Source organism: Callithrix jacchus, chromosome 14 (assembly GCF_049354715.1).
Source record: "Callithrix jacchus isolate 240 chromosome 14, calJac240_pri, whole genome shotgun sequence".
NCBI classification, from domain to species: Eukaryota; Metazoa; Chordata; class Mammalia; order Primates; family Cebidae; genus Callithrix; species Callithrix jacchus.
The window spans coordinates 109,762,841-109,784,058 of NC_133515.1; the positions used below are offsets into that span (position 1 = coordinate 109,762,841).

General features: G+C 38.5%; 1 long non-coding RNA gene across 3 annotated transcripts; it reads right to left on the reverse strand.

The window, feature by feature from the left end:
• Nucleotides 1-1,138: 1,138 nt before the first annotated feature.
• On the reverse strand, nucleotides 1,139-19,800 carry LOC118147417 (uncharacterized). Of its 3 annotated transcripts, XR_004733845.3 has the most exons (6): nucleotides 19,675-19,800; nucleotides 19,153-19,259; nucleotides 4,970-5,126; nucleotides 2,607-2,709; nucleotides 1,653-1,883; nucleotides 1,139-1,470 (listed from the first exon to the last, which is right to left on the reverse strand). It is a non-coding gene; the product is annotated as an uncharacterized LOC118147417 (long non-coding RNA). The 3 variants fall into 3 exon arrangements; XR_004733846.3 differs by lacking the exon at nucleotides 1,653-1,883; XR_004733844.3 differs by lacking the exons at nucleotides 1,139-1,470; nucleotides 1,653-1,883 and having other exon boundaries at nucleotides 2,277-2,709.
• Nucleotides 19,801-21,218: the final 1,418 nt, after the last annotated feature.

Sequence of the window (21,218 nt, forward strand, 5' to 3'; positions counted from 1 at the left end):
TGAATGCAAAGAAGGAAATAGACAGTGGGGTCTACTTGAGGGTGGAGGGTAGAAGGAAATTGATGAGCAAGAAAGATAACTGTTGGGTAATGGGATTAATTCCTGGGTGATGAAATAATTTCTACAATAATCCCCCGTGACACAAGTTTACCTATATAACAAACCTCCTATGTACCCTCAAACCTAAAATACAAGTTAAAAACACTTCAAAATTCCAAGAGTCTAAGAGTGAGTGACATGGCCAAAAAGTTTAACGCTCTTTGGGAGAAAGAAGAAGCATAGTGGAAGAAAAGAGAAGAAACGGAACAGACAAAAAACAACCCAGACAGAAAAGCCCCCAGGAGAGAATGTGGACCACAGTCACCAAGCAGACTGTGTAAGAGCTGGATGACGTTGATTGGTCTAATTCGGTGAGAAACAACCGCACATCTCCGATTCGATGAAGGAGGAAAGCAAAAGAAAGCTCTGAAGAGACAGACATATAGAGGAATCATCATAGGAATTGACGTCAACTGACCGTGGATTTAAAGCCAACTCTGATTGCTTCCAGCCACACCGTTTGGGGACCTAATCAGAGGCTCAGAACAAAGATAATAATATCTATTTTCACAAAAACTAAACAAGTTAATATAAATAAAAGCAACTGGCCCAGTTTATGCTCAGAAATGTTTGTTCAATGAAGGAAGAAACAGTTGAAGAGGAGTAGTGTGGGCTGGCCGGGAACCATCACTGCATTTAAGAGGTGCATCTTCTATGCATAATTTTACAATGGTGGTGGCAACCTAACTAGCAAGTAAAAAAATAGATTATGCTATGTAAGTAAAAATTGGTAAGATCAAATAATTGAACATGCTACAATGAGTTCAGAGAAGTTTCAATAGTGACTTTCAACTTGTAAGCTCTATGCTTAAAAAAAAGGTATCATTTGTATCTCACAATGGTAGAACTAGGAGTTCGTACTATGTAAAATGTCAATAGACATCATTTTCAACTTAATGAAAATTATTAATGATGGAATAGTCAGGTGTGTGTGTGTGTGTGTGTGTGTATGAAACAAGCCCACACATACCAAACACTGACTTTCTATAGGTTTCCTGTAAGCAGAGCTTGATACATAATAGCACTTGCAGGCAGGTGGTTTGTTTAGACAGTGGTCCCAGGAGACAAGACAAGGGACAGAGAGTGAAAGATGGAAGGAGGGAAAACACACAAGGGTGTGCTATCAAGTCAGTCCATATTACAGGCAATGACACTCAATTCTGTGGGACTTTCTTAGAAGATTTAGGAAATAAACCTCAGAACGGTTAAAGGAAAAGAAGTGAAAACATCTATTCTATATCTTCTATTCCCCTTAGTCAAGGGTGGGACAAGGCAGTAACTTCTCTGCACTTTCAGGTCCTGTGTCTTTTATTACCAGCAGCCTTGGTGGGGTTTCCCCAGTGAGGCATCCTCCTTGAGGCATTGGAAACCCTGAGGCAGGAAGAGAAAAAAGCACAGCTTGAGGCTGAAATGGACAGAAATCAAGTGAAACACATCCGTGGAGTCAGGTTATTTGAGAAGTGATCCCATCCAGCAGGGATGAAGGCCACTGTGAATCACTCAGGGAAGACGGGAACAACACCACCACAAAGCGTGTGGAGTTTTTTTCTCACCTTAGGGAAATGGGGCTCCGATTTGTGCAAGCTTCTGACAAGTTTAATGAAGTATCTCAGAACTGTCCAGGCAAGGAAAGGTAAGAAACAGTGTCTGATGGCTCCTGCTCCCGTTGGGTAAAGATGGCTGTTTCTGAGTTGGAGATTATGCCACAAGATCAGAGAAGACCAGGCAGACAGCTGTCACCGTGCACCAAGGGCTCGTCTATGTGGACACACTCCGGTTATGTTCTGTGCAAAGACAGTGAAAGTCTGCAGCTGAAGCTTTGGGAGTAACTAGAGATGGAGTTTAGAGATTGGCCTTTGGGAGGCCGAGGCGGGTGGAACACGAGGTCAAGAGATCGAGACCATCCTGGTCAACATGGTGAAACCCCGTCTCTATTAAAAATACAAAAAATTAGCTGCGCATGGTGGTGCGTGCCTGTAATCCCAGCTACTCAGGAGGCTGAGGCAGGAGAATTGCCTGAACCCAGGAGGCAGAGATTGCGGTGAGCCAAGATCGCGTCATTGCACTCCAGCCTGGGTAACAAGAGCGAAACTCAGTCTCAAAAAAAAAGAAAAAAAAGAGAGAGATTGGAAGTAGGGTATAAGAATGTCTGAAACAAGTGGAGGCTACTTCAAAAATACTAAACCTTTCTTCCATGTTTTTATTTGGTATTAAGTTTTTCTGTAGCTGATAGAGACCTAAAACAATAGTGTTGTAACCTAGCTAGAAGTCCAGAGGCATTCAGGCAAGGGCTGCTGTGTTGTGTAGGAGAGCCTCAGGGACTCAGGCCTGTTGGGTTCCAATAGCTTTCATTGACATGGCCCCCTGGTTATGGTCCTCAGCTTCGCCAACCGTGATTGAGATATAGGATCTCAGGATGGTTTTCTTTCCTTTAGGGCCGTATCACATAAGCATGCAGCCATAGACACTATAGTTAATGTTTGTCTCTTTAGTCCCCATCTTTGTACCTGTCATTTCCTTTTCATGTCTTCATGCATTAACTGGGATGGGAATTCCAGTACGGTGCTGAATAGAAGTGGTGAGATGAAGCATCCTTGCCCTGTTCCCAATCTAAAAAGGAAAACATCAAGTTTTTTTTTAATCTTAAGTATGCCATTGGGTTTTTTAGATGTTCTTTATCAATGTGGTGTTATTTTCTAAGTTGGCTGAGAGACTTTTATTGTGAATAGGTGTAGGACTTACCAAATGCTTTCTTTGCATCTGTTGCTATGATTATATGATTTTTCTCAGTTAGCCCGTTTATCTGATGTGCTGCATTAATTTTTGAATGTTGAACCAGTTTGGAATAAATCCCACTAGGTTATATCATTTCTATACATTACTGTATTCTATTTGCTAATATTATTTGAGGATTTTTGTATCTACGTTCATAACAGGTGTGCATTTGTAGTTTTTCTTTTTTGTAATATTTTTGCTTTTCATTTTGGTACTAGGGTAATACTGGTCTCTTAAAATGAGTTGGGAAGTATTCTCTGTGCTTCAGTCTTCTGAAAGACATTATAGGGAATTAATATCATTTATTTTCATTGGCAGAATTCCCCAGTGAAATCATCTGGGCCTGGTGCTTCCCGTTTTGGAAGACTATTAATTATTGATTTAATTTCATTAATAAATATAGCCTCATTCTAATTTTGTAGTGCTCTAGATCTGAGTTTTGATAGTTTGTATATTTCAAAATATTTGTTCATTTGATTTCCGTTTTCAATTGGTGATCGTACAGTTTTTCATCATAGCATATTATTATGTTTTTAACTTTTGTAGAATGTTGGCAGTGATATATATTATTAATTTTTATCTTTTTCTTATTTTTCCCTTGAATGTTCATCAGTTTCATTGATTTACTTCAAGAATCAGCTTTTGGTTTAATTGATTTTATTTATTCATTTCATATTTCAATTTCATTAATTTCTGCTCTATTTTTAAAGAATTTTTCTCTGTGCATCAGGCTTGCATTGCTTTTCTTTCTCTGGTTTCCAAAAGTAGAAGCCTGCAGATTTTACATTTTAAAAAAGAATATATGGACTCAAACTTTAAGCTATACATTTTCCTCTAAGCACTGCTTTCATTGCATTCCGTATAACTTGATGTCATATTTCCATTTTAATTTATTTTGTACACATAAATATGTACTTAATGTTTTGAGAGCTGCTCTTCAGTCCATGTCATATTCATAAGTATTCCATCAGTGTTTCGGATGTCTGAGTATTTTTAAATATTTTTATTCTGATTTCTAATTTAGTTCCACACTTGGGCCGACACCGAAGTTTATATGACTTTTAATCCTTTCAATTTGTTAACATGTGTTTTAAGGCTCAGTATGCAAATGGCCCATGTTAGCCTGGGAAAACTGGGTATTCTCCCGTTGCTTCTGTAAGTGCTGTCCAGGTCAATCATAGTCATACTGGTTTTCTGCCTGCTGAATCGATCAATTATTGATGCAGAAATGCTGGAGTCACCAACTGTAACAAGGGATTTGTCTATTTCTCCTCGAAGGTTTATCAGTTTTTTTCCTCAAATGTTTTAACATTCTGTTATTGCATAGTTTTAGAGAGTAACCTCCTAAATAATTAAACAATGCTTCTCATTTCTCCAGTAATTTCTATTGTTCTGAAGTCTGCTTTGTCGGACACTAGCATCATTTTCACTTCCTTTGGTCAGTGTAACCTAATATGCTTTCTATATTCCTTTACTTTCCATCTATGTCTTTACATTTAAGTATTTCTCTTAGAAATTGCATAATTTTATGTCGTATCTTCATTCTCTACTTTTAGCTTTCTGAATTCTATATGTTAACATCTGTCTTGTGTTATCAGCTACTTTAGAGGTGGGGTTGCTCTTTTTGACTGTATTAAAATTATCTATTTTTTAATTAAATTATCTAGTTTATTTTTTGTTTCATACAATTACTGATATATTTGAGGAGACCTTTGTCATAAATGTTTTATGTTTCTCATTTTCTCCTTTACCTATTTTGATTGCTGTAGCATTTCTTAATGTGTTTACTTGTCTCTCTTAGCATGTTATTTATGCATTGTGCTTTTTTAGTGATCACTCTAAAGATTTCATTTTCAATTTATCACATCTAATATTATTGTTGTTAACGTTATTGAAAGCAGATGTTTTACCTCTGCCAGGAAATTTCATGATATTAAAACACTTTAACCCCATGTAGTCTAATTTCTTCCTTACATGCTCATATGCATTTAACAGGAGTGGATGCTCAGCCTAATAAGACATTATGATTTTACACTGTAATGTAGCACTAAAGATTTAAAAAAACTATTTAGCTTCTACCCACAGACTTACTTACTTTTTTTGTTCTTTCCTTCTTCTTGTGCCTCTGTGCTTCCACCTGGGACCTGAAATTCAGTCCATCACTTATCCAGAAGTCCACTATGACTATCCCAATTTTATACATGGAATGATGGAGGCCAGGAAAGATTTTTCAGCTTACTCAAGTCATGTAGCTAGAAGACAATAATGGAGTTCTGTAAGAATTCCAAGTGTATATGGCTAACAACTTCTGTCACACATTTATTTAGTCATAAGCTAAAACTTGAGGGAGTGGGAAGGACTGCAAAAAAATCGGAGAATGTAAAGATGTGTTCGTAGGTCTCCTGATGACAGAGGAGCAGTGGAAGATAGAAATTGGCCAAGTGCCTTCCTTAGGGCAAAGATGAAACCAGAAAGATGGGACAGCATTGTAGAAGGCAACAAAGAATTTCCAGGACCCCTCATGATTTGGGGAGTTAAATCACAAAATATCAAGATGAACACTGTTACTTTCGGGAAAAGTACTTGTATAAAAATTTAAGTTTGCTTGGATGTATAAACAAGGATAAAATATGGTGGTCATTAGTTGTAGTAGCTCAGGAAAAGCAATGATCACATATGGCATGAGGAGCAGTGTGTGTTCCAAGACTAAGGGGCAGTAATAGATGGAGGGGGAGAAAAGAGGGAGAGAGTCAAGTTCTAGAGATACTCAGCAAAAACCTCAGCATTTTAGAAACACCATATAGCTATAATCCTCCAAAGCAGGACTTATCGCCCTACTGTCTGCAAACCAAATTGGCTCTTCGCCTGTTTTCTATAGGAAGTAAGATGGTTTTCATGTATTTTAAGGGTTGTAAGACGTACTAGCAGTAATAAAATAATAAAGAAGGAATGAAATTCAGATCATAGGTGAACAGGAAAACCTAAAGTATTTATTATCTGGATCTTTACCAAAAAAAAAAAAAAAAAAAAAATCTACTAATTGCTGCTTTAAAGCAAAATAATATAGACTTAATTTTATTAATATAAAGTTTTATTTCAGTTTCGATTTCGAATGGAATTACTGAGGATAGCATGATTCACAAGGCCTCATTTGCCCTAACCCCATCTTCCTAAACTTCCCATCCTGTCTTCAATTCCTTTATTCTGTGTTGTAACTGAGACTTTGTACATATATCCTTTCTGCTTATAATTCCCTTTTATCGGCCTTTAACAATTTAGTAGCTACTTATAATTTGAATCTGTACATTTTACACTTTTTTTTTTTTTTTTTGAGACGGAGTTTCGCTCTTGTTACCCAGGCTGGAGTGCAATGGCGTGATTTCGGCTCACCGCAACCTCCACTGTCCGGGTTCAGGCAATTCTCCTGCCTCAGCCTCCTGAGTAGCTGGGATTACAGGCACGCACCACCGTGCCCAGCTAATTTTTTGTATTTTTAGTAGAGACGGGGTTTCACCATGTTGACCAGGATGGTCTCGATCTCTTGACCTCGTGATCCACCTGCCTCGGCCTCCCAAAGTGCTGGGATTACAGGCGTGAGCCACTGCGCCCGGCCCATTTTACACTTCTTAAAAGCGTCTACCATTATCTCCCAGGGTTGTGCAGTTTTCCTTTCATTTTTTTCTCCAGAGCGTCTGGGACTACGTTTTGCTACTGTCACACGTGTTACAATTTGGTTGTGTTTGTGTGTCTGCCCTCGTGAACTCGTGTCTAAGAAGAAAGCAGCGTGTATGATCTGTACCTTATATAACCAGAGACAAAGCTGGTAAACGGTGATGAATGAAAGTGTCACACTGAGTTCAGCTCTCTGAGATTTTAGTAATGGATGGACTTAAGGAGAACTATTTATCACTGAACATTTTTAAGAATGGAAGACAAGTCTTAATCCTTTTTGACTCAATTAAAAAAAAACACAAAATACACAGTTTTCTCTGTGAGAAAAACATGCAAAAGTCAGAGTCCATGTAGCATATAGGTGTTTCATTTTATAAATTATTTTGCTTTTAGGCAACAGTGAAAATACCAATGCTTTAGAAAACCAGAATCCATTACTTCATCTTTTTTTCAATATACACCTCTATGTTTATTCACTTATTTCTTCTTTCACTCATTTCAGAAGTAATTGTTAAGTGTGCACTATATTGCAAAACATTGTGCTAAGTAGAGAGAGTGTAACATGATTAAGGCCCTTTACTGTCACCTCTTAATGTGGTACTTGAGACCTTTCCATTCCTAATTTAAATGTATCTTCCTTGATGAAGACTTCACAGAGCACCAAAGCCAGAAGGTCATCCGTTCCTCTTCTAAACTTGCACATCCAGTTACACCATAGTACTCACGGAATTTTCATGCCAAGTGAGAGCTTCTTCAGGACGGGGATTTACCCTGATTTATCACTGTAGCCTCCCACAGCTCCTAGAGTGCCTTTCACACAACAGGCATTCAGCAAACACTGCTGTCATGGACTTAAAACATGGAAAGTGAATGCTTTCAGCAAGGAGGAAAATGTCTCAGGATTCGCATGCATTGTCTTAAGCAATATTGCATTTTTTGGTAAGAAGCCCTTTAGAAAGTGTATAAGATATATATTTTTAAAATGTTAAAATTTCATTTTAGAAATGCCTGAACACAGACTGTGGAAGTAACAAGAACTTCCAAGCAAAATGTAAAAAAAAAAAAAAAAAAAAAAATCCATGACATCATTTAGGATGTAATCATTTGGTTCACAGATTATAGATAGCTACAGGGAAGTTTCATATAAATTGAAGAAAAATTTATATGAACTCCTATAAACTGAAGAAAAATTTGGAATTATTATTTGAAGTAATACTAAAGAATAAAAATCTCAATTTGAATAATGATCTTTATGTAACTTAAGTAAAATCAAGTAAGAAATCATGTTGATTCGCATAAAGCTATGCTATATTATCGGTCTAAGTTAAATAAGCATGGTTAAAATCTATAGTACATTACAACTCACATTTGTGATTCTGAGTTTGTCTTTCAGTAGCTTTGTGACATTTTCAGGTCATGGAGTCTTTCAGGATGTCTGCATATTATGTGTTAGGTGTGTGATCAGAAGGAACTGGGTAAGATGTCAGACAGGGGGGCTGGCTGAGCCTTGCTATGGAATCCCTCTACTCAGGCACTACCTCTGCCTGAACACTGCTCTGACTAATCTGCACATTTCACCTTGCTGTCTCCATTTCTGTGTCGAATACTAAATCCGATCATATTTTTGGTGATCAATTTTATCCGTATATACCACTTTTAATGCAAAGAAATCTTATTTTGTTTTATTTAGGTATTCTTACATTTCATATCAATGCTCATGCTGTAAAAAAGTATAAATTATTTTAGAATTTATCCTGTTATTACAATGCATATTTGTTTTGCTAGCAAACAGATATCTCCCTCATGCCAGAGCTGCTGTATCCTCTGAGAAGCCAAAGCATAATGACCTTCTGAGTGAGAAGATCTTGAACTCAGTGAGGCAGTATGCATAGTTTTCATCCCATCACCATTGCTAATTAGCTACTTAGCCCTGTGCAAATCATCTGCACCTCCATCTCATCCATTAAAATGTGGATGACTTTGTCATCCCTAATTCACAGAGCCACCATGAGGACAGGTAGTAGACTCAGGTGTGTCACTGAATAAAACATAAGGCAACAGTCTTTCCTGCAGAAACAGAAAAGGGAGAAGCACTGGGTTCCCATGTGAAGTTATGCCAATTATAAATCATAAAGACCTCTGTTGAAAGGATCAAATCACTAAAAGTTAATTCTCTTCTTTTTTCTACATACCAATCATCAAATTGTTAGAATCAATTCTTAAACAGACAATAAGCTATGACTCAAAACTTTTGCCGGGTGTGGTGACTCATGCCTGGATCCCAGCATTTTGGGAGGCCAAGGCAGGTGGATCACTTGAGGTCAGGAGTTTGAGACCAGCCTGGTCAACATGGTGAAACTCTGTCTGTGCTGAAAATACAAAAATTAGCTCGTTGCGGTGGTGGGTGCCTGCAATCCCAGCTACTAGAAAGCCTGAGGTGGTAGAATCACTTGAATCCAGGAGGCAGAGTTTGAAGTGAGCTGAGATCATGCCACTGCACTCCAGCCTGGGCTACAGAGGGAGACTCTGCTTCAAAAACAAACCAAACAAAAAATACTTTTCAATTATCAATATTACGAATTTCAATAAGCAAAGTAGTTTCTCTATTTCTAACTTCAAGGATGTATTTATTGTTATTCATAAATTATAGTGAAAACCAATCTAGATGTGCTTTATCAATAAGCCACAATTTCATTCAGTTTTAACATGGAGTACATTTTAATTTATTGCTACATAATTGAAAGAACCAGAAGGATACAAAAGTTTCACAAAAATAAAAATAAATAAAAAAGAGGGCATAAGACTTCCAAAATAATCTCTCGTGCCCCAATTGCTCCATTTCAGTATTTTTAAAAACGTTTCCAGGGCTCCTGAAGAAAGTTTAATTTTTGTTGCTTCTTTTTTTTTTTAATTGATGGCAAGTTTCAGTCTGTGGCTTCTTAGTGATTGGCTTTTATAGTTAACTCCATAAATAGCAGTATCAGCACATTAGAATCAAAGTGTGTTTCCTTTATCAAGCACTGATCATTTCAATCACAGGAAATAAAAAGTTGAGAGCTTTCAGGATGTTGTATGAAAGTCACACAGAAACATGACCTAGTCATTCTACCTCAGGCAATCCATGTAGATACTTATTTTTTTTTTTAAATCTGTTTTGCACACCTGGTTTTACAAAGTCTAACATTAACTTTTTCAAAAGGAATAATTTAACTAAAAAAATTTAATTTGATTCTTTCAGTCATCTATAATCACTTCTAAATCAAAACATTTAATTTTGTCAATATCTACACCAGGGTTGCAAAGAGATAATATCAACTTTTCATAAACTTCGTGAGATTTTTAGCATCTGTGAGAGAAAGGGATAGAGGTGAGGAATATGGGGAGGAAGTGGTATTCAGGCACGTGGGCAGATGGAGAAGTGTGGAGGGTGAGGCTTGCATGATCACCAAGGCCAGCTGACTGCTTTGAACTCTTTCTCCTTTGTATTTGGTTTTTAAGAACTTTATTTCACATGGAATAATTTAAACTGTTAGTAAATTAAAATCACATTAGTTTTGTCCAGGTAGTTTTGAAAGTATGCAAATCGGGCTGTTTTGATCACGCTCAATGGGAAAGCACAATACTCAGTGTAGTAAATAAAAATAAACCATGACAATCTCTTGAAAAAAGCAAATAAACAAAAATCAATACATCTGGCTATCTTAGCAGCTAATTCTTTCAAAAGGTTTATAGTTGTTTTTTGTTTTTTGTTTTTTTGTGACAGAGTTTCTCTCTTGTTACCCAGGCTGGAGTACAATGGTGAGATCTTGGCTCACAGCAACCTCCATTTCCTGGGTTCAAGCTATTCTCCTGCCTCAGCCTCCCAAGTACCTGGAACTACAGGCATGCCACCACGCCCAGCTAAATTTTGTATTTTTAGTAGAGACGGGGTTTCACCTTGTTGACCAGGATGGTCTTGATCTCTTGACCTCGTGATCCACCCGCCTCGGCCTCCCAAAGTGCTGGGATTATAGGCGTGAGCCACCGCGCCCAGCCTTTAGGTTTATAGATTTTAATGTTGAATTTTGTATATCAAATCTTGTAATATTTAAGAAATACAAGAACACTGGAGTTAAATGTAAATTTTTTTGTCTTTTTCTTACCTAAGTCTGTTCTTGCCGAGTTTCTCAGTCTTTCATTTAATCTTACAGTGAAGCTAGTAATTTTCCCCAGTCAAAAATAAAATATTAAACAGAGAAAATTTGTTCACAACTTCTAGCTAAATCAGAAACAGGTGTTCAAGGTCTTACAATACTTTCCTAGATTGTAGATCATAAGCATGTCATGCTGATAATAACAAGTTGTACATAATAATTTATGAGTTGTACATTACATAGAGGGAATAAGAGAATAAGGATACTATTTGCTAATTACCTGTTCTATGACAGCAGCTAAAATAATAATAATAAAAGTATATCAAATTTTACTAATTTCTTTCACCAGAGTGAAGTAGCCATTTTATCATATAATTCGAATAAGAACACTGAGGTTTAGGATGACTCCAAAATTGCCTTCACATCTATCTTTTCACCAAATATTTCGGGGAGAGAGCTGATCTCATAGAGTATTTTCTGTCTCTGTCACATTGAAGCAGTTAAATTTGTATTTCATGAAATGTATTCATTTGCATTACTTCGTGTACAGGAGATGACTTCGTCTGTGCTTCCAAGTATTTATGTTGTTCTTGCATCAGGCCAATCCACTAACATTTTGTACACGATGTTATTTTTAGTCTAGTCCTTCAGAAAATGCCTTTAGTAATTTTCATTTCAGAAGATTGTTTTAATAAATTGCCAGATAGAATTCACTGTTGCATTCTATGAAACAGTATTGTTGTGGAAGGAGTCCAACATATCCCTCTGAAGTACTTCTAGAAAGTTCAATGAGACAATCATTTTGAGAGGAATTCAGACCAGGAGAGTTTTGATTGACTGAAAACTGACATATATAATAACACAATAAGATGTTAGCTCAATAGTATCATATTAATATATCAGATAATTTGTTTGAAGGATATTTCTGTGTACTGAATTTAAAAGTAAATTAATTTAAGAGGGAATAATAGAAGTAATATATCCTCTTTGAATTTAGCACTATAATTTACAATGTACTTCTAAATGTGGTATCTCAATTTTTCCTCATAGCAACCTCAGGAGGTTGTCAGAAACGTATAATTATGTACATTTTCCAAATTACATTCCATCTTCCAAATAAGGAAATAATTATGTACATTTCTGTATGTACATAATTACACATGTACATGAAAGGAAAGATTGGCAGTTTTCAATAACTACTTGCTGATGAGCCTGGAATTTAAGTTTGATTCCTATCTTTGAATCCAATGTTCTTTCATTATGCAAAACTACATTTCTTAGTTTTCAGTCTGTGCCTCTTAAGACATCCATCTATCTTTAGTATTTGTTGTGAGAGGTGGCCTTTCTTAAGGGAAGGAAAAATTGTGTCTTTATAGCCATAGTGTATCATTTGCATATGAGCACATGAAGATCATCAAGGAAGAATGAGCATTGACACGGGATAGAGTCGGTCTGAAATGCTGGGTTTACTTTTTACTAGCTATGTGACATTGGATGTTTTAAAATATAGAGCTATCAATAGGGTTATTGTAAGTCTTAAAAGTAAACTTATTCCTATGGTTGATTCAAAATACGTAATGAATGATGATGACTGATAGCAATAGGTATGGTCATTGTAATGGTTATTAAATGCTAGTGTTTGCAAGGAGACACAGAAAACAATATGAGGAAGAGATGGATTCTGCCCTTGGTACTCACAGATATATCTGTGTAATCCAGGAAGATCATGAGGCTTCCTTCTGTTGAGTACTGTCTCCTTAAAGTCAATAAATATTAAAATTGAAAATGCACACTTTTGATTCTGCAATGCCATTCTTGGGAAACTGTCCTATAGATACTATTGGATAAAAGGATATCTGCATAATGATATTTGTTAAGGCAATATTTGTAGAGCCCTAACCTACAGCAACCTTACTGTCCGTCAGTGCGGAAATGCTTGAATACATGTTCGTCTGCATTAAATTTGTATAATGGAATTGTATGCAGGTATTTGAAATTGATTATCTCTGTATTTGTGACCTTGAGGCATAGCCATATAAACTGAGAAAGCAAATTACAGAATAATGTATATAGAATAGTACTGTTTCATAAGAACAATGAGACAAGTCCATATATCCACGTATATATGAATATATATGTTTGAAGGAAAATAGGGGCAGCTATTACATTCTATGCAGAAGAATATAATATCAGTCTCCTTCGGGAAACAGGATTGGGGTTTGGGGTAGAGTTTTCTTTTTACTTTTCTTTTTAATCTTTGCAATATGTCACTAGTTACAATGAACCCATGCCTCAGTTGGAATGCTTTCAGTTACATGTAACAGGCTACCTAAATAGAAAGAGCTTAACCCTAACAACATTGACTACAGAGAACTTTGTTCTGACTTTTTCTGCATGTTGACTTCCATCATCAAGTTCTCTCCTCGCAATTCTCAGGGTTTCAATGTGACCACCCTCTCCAGACATCCCATCTGCGATGGTTAATCGCAAGTGTCAACTTGAGTGTCTAAGGAGCGCCCAAGTAGCAGGTGAAACGTAATTTGTGGCTGTTTCTGTGAGAGTGCTTCAGGACGAGGTTAGCACTGAGTCAGTAGACTGAATAAAATCACCCTCGCCAAAGCAGTTGGGCATCATCCAATCTGTTGAAGGGCCAAACGGAACAGGAAGGAAAGGAAGGGTGCATTTGCTCTCCCTGTTTGAGCTTTGATATCCGTGTTTTCCCGCCTTTGGACACTGGGGCATCTGGTTCTCTGGCCTTCAAATTCTAAGTCTTAGACCTTCCCTCCCTATTTTCAGACCCAGAGGGAACTATACCACCAGCTTTCATGGTTCTCTAGGTCACAGATGACAGACTGAGGGATTTCTCAGCTTCCATAATCATAAGAGACAATTTCCATAATAAATCTCCTCTTATAAATCTATGTACCCTACTGGTCCTATTTCTTTGGAGAATCCTGATACACCGTCCTATGTAATGATGTCCAAAGGCAGAGAGGGCGCTCTCACTCTTTCTCTGCCTGTCTTTCTCTTTCTGCCTCTCAAGGCTTTGACAAAAGCCAACCCCCCTCAGCAGTATTCCTTTTAGCTTTCAGACCATTTTGTCCAAGAAAGGCTGAGAAAATGAGGATGGATTTTTGCAGAGTCTGCCGTGGGAAGCAGAACTTGGCAGTGGGAAAACGAGAGTGCGGGGAGGGGAAGACTGCAGGGGAGGCAACCAGGAGAGTCTTCCGCAGCCCTTTACATTTTTACTTAAAACAAATATAGTGCTTTTGCAAACTAGAAAAAAAAAATAGAACACATAAAAAATTAAAAAAAAAGAACAAAAATGATTCCAATTTAAAGTCTATGATGTGTGCATTTGTTTAAGAGATTTCCCAGAATGTTCTGTGGGCATTCCCAGCAGAGGAGAGAATAGACAGAAATCTGCTCTGTTTTAGGATGAGTCCACGGGTGGGCCAGGACAGCCCTCAGAGATACGCAGACACTGAGCCGCAGAGGACTGGGTGAAAGCCATGTGCATCCCTCAGAGCCTGAACCACTGCATGTGAAACAGCGGTTTTGGGTTTATCAAGTCTCCACTTTGGCTCACTGCCTCAGTGGCACAGGTGGAACAGCAACTCTCCTTGAGGGACATGGGCCCCACCTTTGGGAGAGGAGAGATGTGCTTGTCCTGCAGGGGCCAGGAGAAGGAAGCTGCAGCCCTCAGTGGTAATTGCGACGGTCACTGCTGATGTGGAGGTGAGAGAGCTGTCCACGCCTAAACTCACAGACTTCCACATTCCGTGAGGAGCCTACTGCTAACAACCTAGTGTGTCATGCCAGGGACACAGGCTTCTCCCTCAGTAGGGTCTGCAATACCAACTGCTTGGTTACTGAAGGAAAAATAAAGTGACAAAGGGTTTTCTTTGTGAAGTGAGACTATTTGGTTCTGTGTTGGTTTTGTGACTTAGGATGACCCTTGGGAAGCAGTGGACAGAAAGTGCCCAGGTGGAGCAATGCTTGCCCACCTTACCACCTCTTTAGCACTCACCTGACAGTCCCTCCAGGTGAAGGCCCAGAAACTGCTTTGATGCAAACCCGTTACCAAAGAAAGAGCACTAACTTGGAAGGAATGTGACAGACCGGTTTCGTCCCCGCTATCTACCACTTGCTGACTCTGTCCTGTCCATAGAGATCATTTTTGCCACATAAAAAGCGATGTCGTGTTTGCTGTGCTTCAGCCACCTCAGCTCTGATGGGCATACCACCCTCCACAATGGTCACCCTGGAGCCTGCATCTCCTCTGAGGTCCCTGACCAGGCACCTGCCAGCAACTCAGGCCTTGGCAGTTCAGCAGTTACGTGGAAGAGAAAAGGAGGATGACCTTCTTGGTTTTTTGATGTGCTTTGTAAGAGGAGCTCCCAGCAGGTTAAACTGGGCCTCCTGATATGACACAAACTGGCAAAACAGCCCTTGGAACTCATGCACCAGGCTCTGGTCTCCACATTTAGACTAACTCTGCTAGAATGGGCTTCAGTAACAGCCCTAACTCTAGCCGCAGAAACACCTGCCTCAACTGATAGGCTCTTTGGCTAAACGAGGCTCAGTTTACCTGGGGTTTTCACCTCTGTGCAGTGTTCGCTCCCAGAAGTCCAGTAGCTGACTACCACAGTTGGGCTTCTGCATTCCCTTAGACATGTCTGTTCTCTTTCACACCAGAAGACCTCTTAGTAAACACCAAGTAAATGCAAGTATATTCTTACAGGAAACGCTGTCCCTTACAACGATGTACCAGGTATAATAACTAAGTCAAATATTTGGCTTTACAGAAATCCTAGTGAAAAGAAGATACGCCACACAGGTGTTTTATTGTCATCTTTATATTAGAACTAAAATTATTTTCTCCAATCAGATGCCGCAGAAATCCCTGACGTTGAGTGGCACAGGGCAGGTATGTCGTGGAACAGTCTGGAAAGAGATGATGCAGATGTGGATGAGGAAGCCTGGCCCCCACAGTGCTCAAAACCAAGGGGGATTTGTGGGCAACACCATAAGCTCTCCACAGTTCTGAGCTCTTATTTAGGTGAATGGGAGGTGATGTATGTGTTCTGGAGTTTGTAATTTAAAACAATTGTGAGCATACTTGATTCTAATTAGTTGGAGTAGATCAAGGGAAGAGGGATGATAAGGCATCTTCTTGAATGCAGAGCCCAGGCCCTCCCCAAATATCACACCTGCCAGGCCTTGGACTTCCCCACCTCCAGACCTGTAAGAAGTATTTCATCCTTACTCAATTACTCAGTTTCAGATATTTTATTATAGCAACATAAGACAGGCTAAAAGTCTACTGAATTAACATTTGCAATTTAACAAAATATCCACATGATTGATATGAACATTTAATTGAGAAGCAGTGAGTTAATATATTTTACCATGTGTATATAAAAACACAGAAAAACACAAAAATATAGGCAAAATTGAGATTGTGCAAAGGTATATAGCATTATTCAACTATTTACCTTAATCTTTCCTAATCCAAGAAATATTAAAACATCATTCTTATAATCTTAAATTTGAAGCAACTTTCCACAAATTGTTTCACAAAAGAAAATCAAAACAGCGTGGTATGTGTCTGCATATATATGTGTATGTATATATATATGTGTGTGTGTGTATATATATGTATATATATATGCTTAGGTTATAAAAGTCACATGAGAAATAAGAATTGCCAATATATATTTAAAATGTGTTCACAGTATCTTATATCAGAAAAACAGTAATTAAAATATTACATAATAGATGAAAAATTAAAAATATCTATAACATTCAGTGCTGGGTATGGTTTGGAAAAGGGGGCACTCTTTTTATGCATGCGTGGTGTGAGGTGGTAAACTGCTACTTCTTTTTTTAGAATGAAATCTGCTAGAAGCTATTAAAAAGAAACTTCATCTTTGTCTCAGCAATCCCACAGACAAAGATGCTGACACGTGTGGCTCACTACAGTGATGTAACCTACAACACTGTTTCCACTGGCCCAAAACAACATGCCTACTTATTAGTGATGGTTATCGAGTAAATTATGGTGCAGCAACCATGACAACACTACGAATTAGTTGTATATCTACTATCAGAGCAAAGTTCTTGAGGTATAACAACATTTGTGTTAGATGCACATGTAACTATGTCGACCAGTCTTATGCTTACTGTCTATTCCATGCTCACCTAAGTGTTTGCAAGTTAGTATGGTTCTGTTTATGCACACTTGATTAACAACATTTTATACACTTACATATGTGGATTTTTATAAACTCAAGCTTTTAAAGTCTTACAAACATAATTGCACAGGCTTTCTCATGGGGTGAGGAGAAGCCTGTGCAAGTTGGGGTCACCATGGGTCAGTGCTCCTCTCTGAACAGGTCTTCTCATTGGCCAGGCAGGATTCTAAGAACATCTGACCAGATTTGTGATCTTGGGCAAGTGTTTACCATGTCTGTGCTTTGATTTGCTCGTATGTTTCACAACAATGATCATGATGATAAAAAAGTAATAAACATAATATCTACCTCATAAAAATACTGTGAGGATTAAATGAATTAATGCATTCAAAATGCTTATAGAAGTGTCTTTTATTTCATACTCAATAAACACTACCTATTAAAATATACATGTCTGATGATAACTTTTGCCCTTTCTCCTTCCAAAGTTCAATGAGACAGCATATGTCAAAGTGACTCATCAACTGTAAGATGATGTTAACTTATTATCATCCTAAAAAACTATGTATTCTGGCAAATTATATTTATTAATTGATCTGATTTTCATTATTTCCTTTCTTTAAAAAAACTACGAAGTATTAGAAGAAATTTTAAATTCAAGTACTCAAGAAACTTGAGTATTTGAAACTCTTTCAGCCTATAATTGAAATGTATTTAATTTCCATCAATATCTGAACCAAAACACATTCCTTCCTCCTGTCGGGTTACTGGAAACTGCGTTTTATCAAGTGACATCTATGGCTGCCTTCATGACTCACTGAGGAGTCCAGCTCTTGGCTTATGGCAAAACAGTCTCACCTAATCCCTGCAGATGTGCCCAGAGGTTTTCCCTCACCCAGCCCTGGCTTTAATGTCACTTGGCTGCCTGGGAGGCTTTGGTGTCACAAAGCCACACCATTGCTGGGCTCTCTCTGTTTCTTGACATGCCACCATTAACTTTATTATTCTTTTCTTTTTCTTTAGTTTTTTTTCTCTTTTGTAAGGAGATATAATCTCCAAACCTTTCGTGTTATGAAGCAGGAGTTTTCCCCAAACACTGCTTTCTCATCTCCAGATATCTACTCCTAGCAGAATGTGCAGCTTAAAATGAACTTGGGTGCCTATTTTTCTGAATGAGCAGACGTAGCCCACAATGTTCTCAAGCTCAGGGACTATCTTAGGGAGTGACTCAGAGGCTTGGGCGCTTCCTCCAGCCTTGCCTTCCTTCCCCGGTCTGGCACCCCAGTCTTCTTGGCCTTTCTATCAGAAGCCTAGCTATGAATACTGTTAGGGCTTAAATTGTGTTCCCCCAAAAAGATATGTTCTAACTCCCAGTGGCTCAGAATATGGCCTTATTCAGAGACATTGCAAATATAATAAGCTACGATTCATATAGAGACATTGCAAATATAATTAGTTACGATGACATCATAATGGAGTAGGATCGGCCCTTAAACTACTGGGACCAGTGTCCAGGTAAGAAGAGAAGTGACACAGATATACAGAGAGACGTACAAAGTGGAAGGCCATGTGAAGACAGAGACTGGGATTGGAGTGGTGCTGCCGAGGACAGGAAGCACACAGAGCTCCACCAACCTGAGGAGGTAGGAAGGTGGGAAGGATCTTCCCCCAGGGGCCTTTGTTGTTGGAATTCTGGCCTCCAGAACTGGGGAGGGTTAAACAGATGTTGTTTTAAACCACTCAGTTCGTGGAATTTTGCTCTGACAACCTTAGGACAGACATCATTACTTTTTCCCAGGGAACTCCTAAGTCCATATGCAAAACGTTAAGTACCCACAAATGTGTCGGGGCAGGGCTACCTCCTAACCCCGGTTTCCAGCTCTAACGAGGTGCTGCCACCACTGACCTCTTTCTTCAAGCTTTGATTGGGAAGGAACCTCTATACACAGTTTGACAGGCGAGGTTACAAAATCTTTAAACTATATTGTAGGGTAATGTAAAGTTCCATACAAGAAAAAAGCAGATAGAAATCAAGTTTTCTTTTTTAATTTTCCCACAGTCCAGTTTTAGCAGTGTGGATTAATTTGTTTGATGGAAATGTTGAAATTTATTTAAAGACAAAAACATACCTACATGTAAATATGTTCCTCCATATTTAAAAGCCAATATTAATAATTTTTACATGACAGTTTGTGCCCCCTGTGACACTAATAATTGATATATAAATTTGTATAGAAAGTGTGACGACATTAGCACCTTTCTGGTTGATTACTCACCTCTGTGAATCCCCGCTGCTGTGTGCGGAGGTCCTGCCAGGCACAGATGGCGGCAGGAAGGAAGAGATTAGATGCAGAGGCAGGAAGAGTAATTTGTTGGGCTTGTCCTGAAAAAGAGGAGAAGAGCAGGAATGAGAGAGGAAGAAGGGGAGGCCCTCTGCGTGTGGGCAAGGCTGAACAGAGAGAAATCTGTGCCAGAGATGAGGCCAGAAAGGGCCGTACAGAATCAGAGTGCTGAACACACAGTTGTCTGAGTTAAATGCTCTGATGTAACTTCCTGTACCCATCATCTCTGTGTACAGCAATTCCCTCCTGCAAATCTTAAGAAAGATCTACCATGCTTAGGAAGACTTTGGATGAAGGATTGGGTACTGGACTTAGTGCCTGGGTGACAAAATTATCTGTACATCAAACCCCCCTGACAGAGTCTACCTACATAATATCGGTTTAACCCTCCCAGTGCTGGAGGCCAGAAGTCCAACATCAGAGGCCCCTGGGGGAAGATCCTTCCCACCTTCCTACCTCCTCAGGTTGCTGGAGCTCTGTGTGCTTCCTGTCCCCAGCAGCGTTGCTCCAATCCCAGTCTCTGTCTTCACACGGCCTTCCTCTTTGTGCGTCTCTCTGTATATCTGTGTCTCTTCTCTTCTTACCTGGACACTGGTCCCAGTAGTTTAAGGGCCGATCCTACTCCATTATGATGTCATCTTACTTAATTATATTTGCATTGTCTCTATGTCTACATAAGGTCACATTCTGAGCCACTGGGGGTTAGTACCTGCATATGTACCCCCGAGCCTAAAATAAGTTTTTGTTTTTAAGAAAAAAGATATTGAAGAAGAGATGAGACCACACATTTGCATGAACAAGGGAAAGGGGAAGTTCTAGAGATACATGCTCTACCAGCAGCTGCTCTCTAGGGGAGTTTGCTGAGCTCTGGGGCAAGGGAAGAAATGAGGACCTCTTCAGTGCCTAGAATTGGAGGCTAAGACACATTTTCACAGTCCGGAGGGGCAAGAGAGCTTCAATAACATGTTGAAAGAGATTTGTAAACATATCACTGATCTTAGATATATTTGGGGAGAATAATATTACTCTTACTGTGGCAATATATACATACTTTATTCCAATAAACTGTTTACCTAAAAATGATGAAAAGGTACCATTTTAATTCCAATTTGATTATTTGATCAATAAAGTGATGGGACACTTTCTGGAATTAAAATTAATCATTTTTAGGTATGCAGGTTATTGGAATAAAGTACATTCGCATTGTTAAGCAATCATCCTCACTATCCATCACTAAACTTAAATTTAGTTTTCCCAGCTGAAACTCTGTACCCTTCAAAGAATAATTCCTACTCTCAGCTCTTCCTAGCTCCTGACAAGCACCGTTCTACTTTCTGCCTCTATGAATCTGACAACTCTAGGTATCTCCAATAAGGGGAATTATAAGTTATTTGTCCTTTTCTGTCAAGCTAGTTTTACTTAGCATAATGTTCAAGGTTTATATATGTGGTGGCGTGTGTCAGAATACCCTTCCTTTTTAAGGTTATGTAATATTACAATGCATGCATATACCACATTTTGCTTATTCATTTATACACTGATGGGTATTTGAGTTGTTTCAATCTTTTGCTTATTATGAATAATGTTGCTAACAACACTGACACAAATATCTGTTTAAATACCTGCTTTCAATTATTTGCACTAGATACCCAGAGGTGAAACTGCTATGTTTAACTCTTTGAGAAACCTAGACATATTTATTTAACTGTAATTATTCTTAGCTCTTACATTTTCTAGAGGCTTTTCTTGAACATATGTTAGCACACATTTTTAATAGATACCCATAGAATCATATTTGAGATTGGAAAAGATTTTCTTTTTTTGTTGAAAGTGAGTGCCCTGTTGCCCAAGCTGGTCACTGCAACCTCTGCCTCCCAGTTCAAGCAACTCTCCTGCCTCAGCCTCCCAAGTAGCTGGGATTATAGGCGCCTTCCATCACGCCCAGATAAATTTTTTGTATTTTTAGTAGAGATGAAGTTTCACCATGCTGGCCAGGCTGG